The sequence below is a fragment of the Hippopotamus amphibius genome, chromosome 12, assembly GCF_030028045.1.
Source record: "Hippopotamus amphibius kiboko isolate mHipAmp2 chromosome 12, mHipAmp2.hap2, whole genome shotgun sequence".
NCBI classification, from domain to species: Eukaryota; Metazoa; Chordata; class Mammalia; order Artiodactyla; family Hippopotamidae; genus Hippopotamus; species Hippopotamus amphibius.
In genome coordinates this window covers 82,068,273-82,079,110 of record NC_080197.1, presented here as the reverse complement: position 1 = coordinate 82,079,110, position 10,838 = coordinate 82,068,273, and the positions used below count along the sequence as shown (strand labels likewise).

The following is a 10,838-nucleotide window of genomic DNA, read 5'->3' as shown; positions in this document are numbered from 1 at the left end:
TTTTCAAAAGGAAATATTAGGCATTTTGAAGCAATCAAGTAAAAATACTAAATTGAATTTGCATGTTAATGTAATGAAAAAGTAAATTTAGGGGTTCAGAGCCTTCATTAATATGTGACATTGAAATGAATATTTGATTACAAAATATTTCATAGTGTTTATAGAAATCATTTTTAATATACATAAATGTTCTGAACACAACATTGGAATGACTTACACTCGAATATTTGCAAGAAACAAGGCAGTATGTCAACAAGAAAAGGTATGACTGGCTATTTTCTGAGACAGTACTCAGAATGTCACTGAGATATATTAATTAGGCTTGGGTTCACCAACCATTTCCATCATAAGTTAGTACTTTTAATCTTCGTAAGCCTGAATAACAAAAGAGTAATGTCCTCCCCATTTTAGCTCAGTGGTAAAGCATGAGAAGAGTTCATGTTTAATCACTAGATTTCCCAAGTAGCAAATGTACTAAGTGAAGGCACAATAAACATATAGCAAGGAATCAGAGGACATTATGCAGAGAAACAAGATTCATATTAAACAAAATACACACCCTAAGACATATAACAAACTGGGGGACAAGGGGAATGTACACATAGAAGCCCAGATACTATTTGTGAAGATACAATCATTACTTGAAAAAACAAGTGCTGATATTGAAGCTTATCAATTTATCTTATCTATCTTGATTTTGCCAATAAGATTTGTCAACAATCAACCACCAGAAATGAGAAACAGAACATCAGTGACAGATTTCATCCTCCTGGGTCTGACTGATGATCCAGAAATACAGGCTGTGATTTTCTTCTTTTTATTTCTCACTTATGTGCTGAGTGTTACTGGAATCTGACCATCATAATTCTTACCCTGCTGGATGCCCACCTGAAGACCCCCATGTATCTTTTCCTCAGGAATTTCTCCTTAGAAATCTCATTTACTTCTGTCTGTAATCCTAGATTTTTGATGAGCCTTCTAACTGGAGACAAATCTATTTCCTACAATGCTTGTGCAGCTCAGCTTTTTTTCTTCATCCTCCTTGGTTCAACAGAGTTTTTCCTCCTGGCATCAATGTCCTATGATCGTTACGTGGCTATCTGCAAACCTCTGCATTACACAACCATCATGAGTCACAAGATCTGCTACCAGCTTGTAGGCAGCTCTTGGCTGGCTGGCTTCTTGGTGATCTTTCCACCCCTGACCATGGGGCTGCAGCTGGATTTCTGTGACTCCAATATCATTGACCACTTCACCTGTGATTCTGCTCCTTTACTGCAAATCTCCTGCACAGACACCAGCACTCTAGAGCTCATGAGCTTTGTTTTAGTTGTGCTGACTCTCATGTCCACCTTGACGCTAGTAATCCTCTCCTACTCATACATCCTCAGAACAATTCTGAGAATCCCCTCAGCTCAACAAAGAAAAAAGGCCTTTTCAACCTGCTCCTCCCATATGATGGTTGTCTCTCTCTCTTATGGAAGCTGCATCTTCACGTATGTGAAAACCTCAGTGAAGAAAGTGTTGCTTTGACAAAGGGGTTGCTATGTTGGAGAGCTCTGTGGCTCCTATGTTGAATCCATTTATTTATAGCTTAAGGAACCAGCAAGTAAAACAAGCATTTATGGATGTTGTGAGAAAGATACTGTCCTCAAAAACATTGATCTGACCAAAGTTTATGACTAAAACACACAGCAATTTTTACCAGAGAACCAGTAAAGAATTCACTGTTTCACCTCTTCTCACTCCTTATTTTTATCACTTCTCAGAAATAAAATTTTTGATTTTTTTGTTCAATGTTCTTATAATACAAGTTCTCCATATATGAATGTGAGCACAAAATCATTATGGAATGATCTGTAGCATTTTCCTATGAAGTAACGCAAAGAAATGACTAAAGTCAAGTCCTATATTAATACAGGTACTTCGAGCACTATGCGTTGTGATGATATCTATCACAACCTAATTTATTCAAACAGCATATGGCATTATTATTTCTTAGGTATTAAATCATATAAATGTATAAAAGAATGTATCTAAATATATATGTACTTACATTTATATACATATTTATTTATACGTGTTTTATGTATTTATGTGGATATATATAATAGGTATTTATATCTATATCTCCACTGCTTTTTTTTCTTTAAAATCACACTTAGAAGAATTTCATGGAATGAAGGAATATCTGATATACAATCAAATATTAAATTTATGTCTCAAACAATGTTGACTAAGGGAACACTAATTTTTATATTCATGAAGGAATTTATTTCACAAATTACTTAGTTTGAATAGAAAATAAAAAAAATTGAATTATGTTTGTCATTATTACAGCAAAGCAGTAAGATATAGCATAACTTTTAGTAGTTTTTCTCCTCTTTAATGCAATTTACTGTATGAATACTTAAGTAAGAATAATTAATTAATATAACAAATTATATCATGAGAACAATTCATGATTATAGAAGTTTTCTAATTAAAGTCATTACGTGAAGGAAGGAGAATAGCATGTCATCACTTTTCTATAAAACAATTCCACTGAGAGCGAGCAACATTTGGCTTGGTAATGATGCTCTCTTGGGACTTTTACTCAAGATTGTGTTTAGTACCTCTCTAACCACAGAATATCAAAATTAATAGTATTGTTTCTTCTCTTTTGTTAGTTGTCTCAGCATAATTTTGATATGATTCACTTATGGTAGTATGATGTATTACACTGTTGTCGAATACTTAAAAACTAAAACCATATTAAGAAAAAGTATTTATTGGATTGATAATCGTTGGACGATTTGTATATTCATTAAATCTCTTTATCTCAGGAGCCAGAAAGTTTCATATATGCCATAACTTATTGTCACTTAATCTCACTCTTACATGCTTCTCTCTCTCCTTGTTTTTTTCTATGCCATATCTTTGTTTAAATGTTTTCCTTCTTCCTTAATACAGATATTCTATGTCGCATGATAAATAGCATAGTGCTTTGCAGCCTCCAATTCATTCTTTTCAATTCATGATACTGTACAAAGGGAAGAAGCTCCCAGCCACCAACTTCAATAGAAGTCTCAGTTTAAAAGAACTGATTTGGGACTTCTCTGGTTGCACAATGGTTAAGAATCCGCCTGCCAATGCAGGGGACATGGGTTCAATCCCTGGTCCAGGAAGATCCCGTATGCTGCAGAGCTACTAAGCCCGTGCGCCACAACTACTGAGCCTGCACTCTAGAGCCCACATGCCACAACTACTGAGCCCATGTGCCACAACTACTGAAGTCCACACGCCTAGAACCTGTGCTCCACAACAAGAGAAGCCACAGCAATGAAAAGCCTGTGCACTGCAACCAAGAGTAGCCCCCATTCACCAAAACTAGAGAAAGCCCACACGCAGCAACAAGGACCCAACACAGCCAAAAATAAGAAATAAAAGTTAAAAAAAAAAAGAACTGATCCATCCATCCTTGAGTGAGTGTTAAGAGGCTCAGTTACACCATTCTCAGCTACCTTGTGCTGGTTAGTTTAAGCGCCTGGTGTTAGGCTGCCTGGGTTTGTACTTGGACTCTGTCATTTACAAGCTTGAGACTCTGCTCATCATCCTATGAATGCCTAGTGATATTCATCATTATTACTGTCATTGTGAACTTCTGTTCACATACATGCCTGTGTGACCATTACTCACTGACAGGTAGGGTCGTAACCTGGTAGCTCTCTGTCTTGAAAGTGAGTGGGAAATACATACTCCTTTGGTAAAGGAAATACCATACAAATTTATATCAGTTAACTTCATCTGACCCATTTAGTTGTATAAAAAGCCTGCGTACCGGCAGATGCAGAGGCCCTTAGAAGATAAAGGCGAACTACGGATGCACATGCACATTCTTTAAAAGGTGGCATCCTCTTGGTAAATTTATGATATTGAAGGGTCAGCCTTGTCCAAGTGACATATTTCATCAGGTTTTGATTCTACCAATCTTAATCACAAGAGTCAAATATACAAAATACAATGTAAATTTAATTATTTTACAAAGGTTACTAGTGCTTGGAATTTTCAGATGCCTCATGTGGAGAACCACATTCTTTACATCAGCATACTAAGGAATTGAGGACAATAAAATGGTATAGAGAATGAGTATCATTGTTCTTTTTTCCTTGTGTTTTTTTTTTTCTTTTTACCTGGACACAAAGATACATGATGAATCATAACTTCCCCTAAAAGCATCTGTGACAAGCAAAATTCTCCAGACCAAATATATTTCCCTCTTAGATGGCAATAAATCAATACTGCTAAATTCTGTCTTTGGATATTTTTGGTGTGTGTTTATGAGACAGTTAGTTCTCCCTAAGTGATTTGCACCAATATTATCTAACGTTTCAGTTTCTTGGTTTTATTAACTGTCAAATTGAATTAATAATCTCTAAAGCATTTGTATTTGATTGATGTTATTTGTTTAAATGAGGATAAATTAGGTCATTTCAGGTGTTCATTTCAGGAGTTCAATAATTTATTGTTGTATAATAACAAATATATTACATAATCTCTCTTTTTTTAGTACACTCTTCATCCCTAGATTTAAAGAGCCTCACTCATTTCTTCTCTCTTCTTTTGTTTAGAGCTTTCATCCCCAAGTTTACCATTAAATATCTGTCTTCTGTAATTAAATATATTTTCTGTTGACAATATTTTATCCTCTCATTCTATATATCCCCCCTTTAAAATCTTATCTCAGAGTTTAATATTACATTGTGAGATGATGACTTCTAAACCTATGATTAACCCATTCCTACCATGCAAAACATACATATCTGACTTTAACTTTTTCCCATGTGCAGGTGACTTGAGTAGTGGGCAGCACAAGCAAAACATTTTTGACTCTTAATATCAAAAGTAACCTCAAATAAGCATGCTAAGAAAAAGCATCATCTTTGCTATGTAAAATTACCTAAGAGATAATTATCCTAGTTATAACACCAGATACGGAGATTGCCCCCACAAACCATCCTTTCCACAGAGCACGTCTGAAACTGCCAACATTAGCATCCCATGTACAGATGTGGATACCTGATTGCATATCAAAATCAGGGTTCAAAAATTGAAAGTATCATCATCTCCCTCCTACCAAACTTGCTCTCCCTGGTATGTTATTTGATGAATATCACTGTACCAAATTTGCCAAGCCAGAAACCTGGGATTCATCTCTTACTGCTTTTTTCCCCATTCTTACATCAAAGTTTTCATTAAATCTTGTGGGTCCTACTTCTAAATATTAGTTAAATCTTTCTAGTGTTCTCATTCTTCAATACCAACATCTTAGTTTAGTTCTTTAAAACTTACTGTCTAGATTGAGTCAAATGTTCTAGCTGTCAAAATAACTCTGTATTAAGGGGCTGGAAGCAAAATAGAAAATATCCAAGGTGTTTCAGGTGGTGAAAGAGTTAAAACAGGATGGGAAATTAGAGGGTGCATAACCAATGGAGGAACTAGGAAGGCAAAGGAAATGATAAAATTGCACATAGTGCTTGAGTGCGAGAAAATGCCCATCAGTCATCTCAGATATCTTTAGCAACAGACCTGGCAATTCTCAGGATGCATGGATACTGCTGGGAAAAGCTCAGGTTGGCTGACTGCTGACTCCCTACCACAGACAGCTACTGCAAAACTGTGCTCTCCTTATCTTCCATATCCCAAATCCCATGACTACATTTCTAAAGTGCATCTTACCCAGAACACTGCTGGCAAGGCAGTATCTACAAATAAGCTTAATGTAAAAAAAGAGCTTATCAGTTTACAGGATAGAAAATCAACCCATAGAGTTAAACATTTCTTTATGGTGGCATGAATAGTTGAAATTCAAAATAAAATAAACACCATTACTGACAAAAAAAGGGAAATAGATGTAAACTAAAAAACCTTTTTATGGAATCTATAGGCTGAAAAATACAAAACACTGATGCAATAAATCAAAAAAGACCTTTAAAAAAAGGAAGAGATATATGATTTCTGAATTCAAAGATTCAATGTTTTTAAGATGGCAATAGCCTCTAATTTGAACAGATTCGCTGCAATCCCAAATTTCTGCAGACATGTTTGTAGCCTTGACAGTCTGAGTCTAAATTTTATGTGAAAAGACAACAAAAATATATTAGACACAAACAATTTTGAAAAAGAACATATATGGTAATTCCTACTTGGTCACAATTTATTATTCTTTAATATATTTCTGCATTTTACTTGCTAATGTCTTATCATGGATATTTCTATATTTATAAGGGGTATTAGCCTGTAGTTTTCTTTTCTTGCAATGTCATTTTCTGGTTATGAGTTAGGAAGTCTTCTCTCTTTATTTTCTGAAAGGGTTTTTGTAGCTTTGGTGTTATTTCTTCCTTAAATGTATGAAAGAAATTCACTCACAATTTTCCAGCTTAGACTCTTTTTGTAGGAAATCTTTAAATAAGAATTAAATTTCTATAGTTGATGTGGGACTAGTCAACTTTTCTCTTCTTGAGTAATTTTTGGTAATTTGTAATTTTCAAAAAAATTTGTTAATTTCATCTAGCTTGTCAATTTTATTGCTAAAATACATTTTGTAACCATTCTTTACTGTCCTTTTAACAACTGAAATATCTGTAATGTTGTCCGTTATGGTGTCTGTAGTAGCCAAGCTCACATTGTGGAAGATAATATTTATTGCTATTTTAAGCTGATAGATTTTTCAATGTTTTTATGTGGTAATGGTTAACCTGTAAGGGTGGCATTCAGGCTGATTTAAGACACACTGGCATACAACAAAGAAATATAAATCAGTTAGACAAAGATTTCCTGGTCAGGCTCTCATAGGCGCTCACACATACACACGGGCGTGCACACACACACACACACACACACACACTTCGGAGATAGCCATCTCTCTCATCTCTCTTTTATCATAAAACAGCTGTCTTACCAAAAGTGTTGTTTCATTTAAAACCCATGGAATACCTTCTTGTATTATAGGTTTCTGAAGAGAAAAAATATATATATCATGGCAAAAGGAAGAGAGTCAAAAGAAGTGTTTTATTTCTCTAGGCACAGAGACAGCATTTCTCCTAATAAAATTATTTCAGTAAATTTCTAAATTTCTCTAAGTTCTGGTAAAATGGTTTATTTTTTATAAATCAACAAATATTGCTTATTTTAGTAAAAATCAGACTATGTGACTACATATGCAAAAGCAACCCAAAATTACACACCCTCCGTATAACTCCTTTGTTAAATGCTTGACATATTGTAGATTACAGATGGTTAGATGATAAATAGATGATAGATATACAGATGACAGATAGATACATAAAAGAGAGATACTAGTATATACTACTCTATATCTGTCTATTGAGATGATGCTGTGATTTTTCTCCTTTTTTCCTTTAGTTTAGTTCCTATATTTTCTATTACTAAATTTCTGCTGTATATTCTTCCCTTCCCCTAGATGGTTTCTCTTCACACAAACTCACAGCCACCTTCAGTCTTTCCAAACATCTTTGTTTATTCTACATTATGTCTTCAAATCTTTATAATTTTTTTACTTTTGTGAGCGCTTCATGATTTGGTTGCGAAGGAAGACAGCTGCCCATATTGGCTCAACACTTCATCAGGTTTTCCTCAAGTTTTCATTGTCCAGGTCCTGAGTAACTTTGGTTTTATCACTAGAAAAAAATCATTATGGCGCTTCTTTTCCTACATCTAAGTAATAATCTTTATTTATTTTGTTCCCTTGTGTTGCTTTCACATGTTGAAATAAATTTCACTGAGTTTCTTCTTTTTTTTTAAAATTTAAACCTTGTTTCAATTCCTTCTCGAACACATGGTATATTAGAAATATTTGCTCCGTCAGTGCGTCTTTCTTCTTTTTTGTTTATCTCTGCTTTCAAGTTCCACACCTCTCCACATTATGGCTCGAGGCGTCCATGTTTTAGAACCTCATTGTTTTTGTTTTTTGTCCATATGCAGTGACTTATATGAAGTATGCACAAAAGGGTCTTGCGACCGGGGGTGGGGGACTACATCAAATGTTTACCTGGTTTATATACAGCAGCCAACCCTCACAGGTATAGAGCTACCACAGCAAAGATCAGCAAAAAGCCCTTTTATAATCACATTTAACTTTCAATTGGCTTCTTAAGCATTGGCTGGTGGAATTTTATCGTGTTGAGACTTTTCACAACCACACAAGCAGGCTGTGAGAAAAGCGACTTCTGCTAATGGACAGTTGGTAAATAAGAACAGCAACAAATTAAGAGAGCATAAATTACTGAATCTAACATCTGTTCCTCTATCTTATTTGTTCTTCCTTCAGGACTCTGAAAAACATGCCATTTCTCTACAAGCTCTTCAACATCATGCCGCTTACCACAGGCAAGTTATGAGTGTGAAATTTCAGAAAACACCCACTGCAGTTTCATCCAAGGAAGGATAAGAAAGTCAATTAACAAATTAAGAAGGTGGCATCCAATTATTTTGAAAATTTAGCTTTCATGAGGAATGAAGTCAAGGAAAAGTTGAATTAAATATTATTCTATTTCTAACAATGAGGGGCTAAGTGGTTTATACCAAACTTTATACTGAAAATCAGAAAAAAAAGATGGACAAATATATTTTAAAGTTAATTGACTGAAATGCTAGCAATATTATTACTCAGATTAGACTTCTCATCAGTTAAGGCTACTTTTCCTTTGAGACTTCTGCTGATACTGGAAAAGGTTGTTGTGAAACTGAGAAGCTAAACATAGTTTATAACATAAGCATGGAGTTGTGAACAAATAATATAACTTGGCCTAGAGGACCCAAGAAGCAAAGATTAGGTAATTCTCCCAAGGCTTAGAATTGGAAATACCATGAGTTAACTATGAAAAGTAAAGGTAAAACTTGGATATTCAAGTGTTAAAAAAAAAAAAAAAACAGACACAATCCTTACACCTTTACACAAAGAATAACTGAAAATGGTCATAGACATAAATTTAAAATGCAAAACTATTGTATAAAAGTAGAAGATAACACAGGAGGAAATATCAATACAAATGACCCTGTGTTTGGCAATAATTTTATATTGTTTTCTTTTGGCAATAATTTTAGATTGTTTTAGATACAATACCAAAGGTGTGACTTATGAAAATAAAAAATGATCAGTTGAGCTTTATTAAAAATAAAAACTTCTGCTATGTGAAAGACCCTGTTAAGAGAATAAGAAGACTAGGAAAAAATATTTGCTAAAGACATATCTGATAAAGAACTGTTATCCAGAATATACAAATAACTCTTAAAATTCAACAATAAGAACATACACAAGCCAATTAAAATAGACAAAGACACCACACCAACCCTGATACACAGAAGGCAAATAAGCACATGAAAAGATGTTCAACATCATATATCATTAGAAAATTATAAATTAAAACAATGAGGTAATATTAAAAACCTATTAGAAAAAATCTTAAGAAAAAGTCTTAAGGGAAAAAAAGTACCTTTTTCAATGTCTGTGTTTTGTAGCATACGAAAGAACACCTTTACATGGTAGCAATATGGGTTGATAGCCAACTTGAATTAGACCAGATCCATGAAAATACTAATTTGAAAGGATATATGCAGCCCTATATTCATAGTAGCATTATTTACAATAGTCAAGACAAAGAAACAATCTAAGTGTCCATCAATGGATGTATGGATAAATAAGATGTAAGATATATATAGATTATTGCCAAACACAGGTCATTATTTTATATATATAATGGAATACTACTCAGCCATAAAAAAGAATGAAATCCTGCCATTTGGGACAACATGGATGGACCTTGAGAGTATTATGTTAGGTGAAATAAGTCAGAAAGAGACAAATACCATATGATCTCAGTTACATGTGAAATCTAAAATAAACCAACAAAAAGAAACAAAACAAAACTGAACTCATAGATACAGAAAAGAGACTGGTGCTTGCCAGAGGCAGGAGGTGGGGGGTGGGTAAAATGGTAAAGGGGGTCAGCTATATTGTGATGGATGGTATTTACACTTGTGGTGGTGAATGCTCTAAGGTGTATACAGATGGTGAACTATAATGAAACTTACATAATAAATTTTAAAAAGAAGTCAAGACAAAAAAATATCTATTAGAAAGGCTGAAATCTGAAACACTGATAACACTAAATGCTGGCAAGAAAAATTTCATTCCTTGCTGGTAAGAATGCAAAATGGTATAGCCACTATGGAAGAGAGCTTAGTAATTTCTCAGAAAATTAAACATATTCTTACCACACAATCCAGCAATTGCACTCCCTGGTATTTACCCAAATGAATTGAAAACTTACATTCATGCAAATACTACACACTAATGTTTATAGCATCTCTAATAAAAACCATCAAATATCAAGCAACTATGTGAGACAAACATATAAAAGACTATGTAAATCCAAAAGAAATCAAGAAATAAGATATTGTGCTGAGCAAACAAAATGAATCAAATAACAAAATTGTAGATTTAGATTCAAATATGTCAGTAATAATATTAAATGTAACAAAACACACAGTGACTCTTCTGAGGCTTAAACAGACATGGCATTTAACAAGACCAGAATAGTTTACACTATTAATTTACAACTACTGTGGACAGGAAACTCACTGTGTCACAATAGTAACATCAAGTGTCTCTTAGTACTTGTGGCATCCAAAACCAACCTCCTTAGGAACATCAATTGCAACAGAATGATCATTCTCATAGATAAGTGCAGATCCACTTAAGCTTAGAAGCCCCATGCCTCCAGGAGTTAAAGTATCTTGTAATAATTCATGAACATAGTTTCCATGGTACCTAGAAG

At 34.1% G+C, this 10,838-nt stretch overlaps 1 pseudogene; it reads left to right on the top strand.

The window, feature by feature from the left end:
* The first annotated feature begins 733 nt into the window (after nucleotides 1–733).
* LOC130833408 (olfactory receptor 6C76-like) lies at nucleotides 734–1,669 on the top strand (annotated as a pseudogene).
* The last annotated feature ends 9,169 nt before the right edge of the window (nucleotides 1,670–10,838 follow it).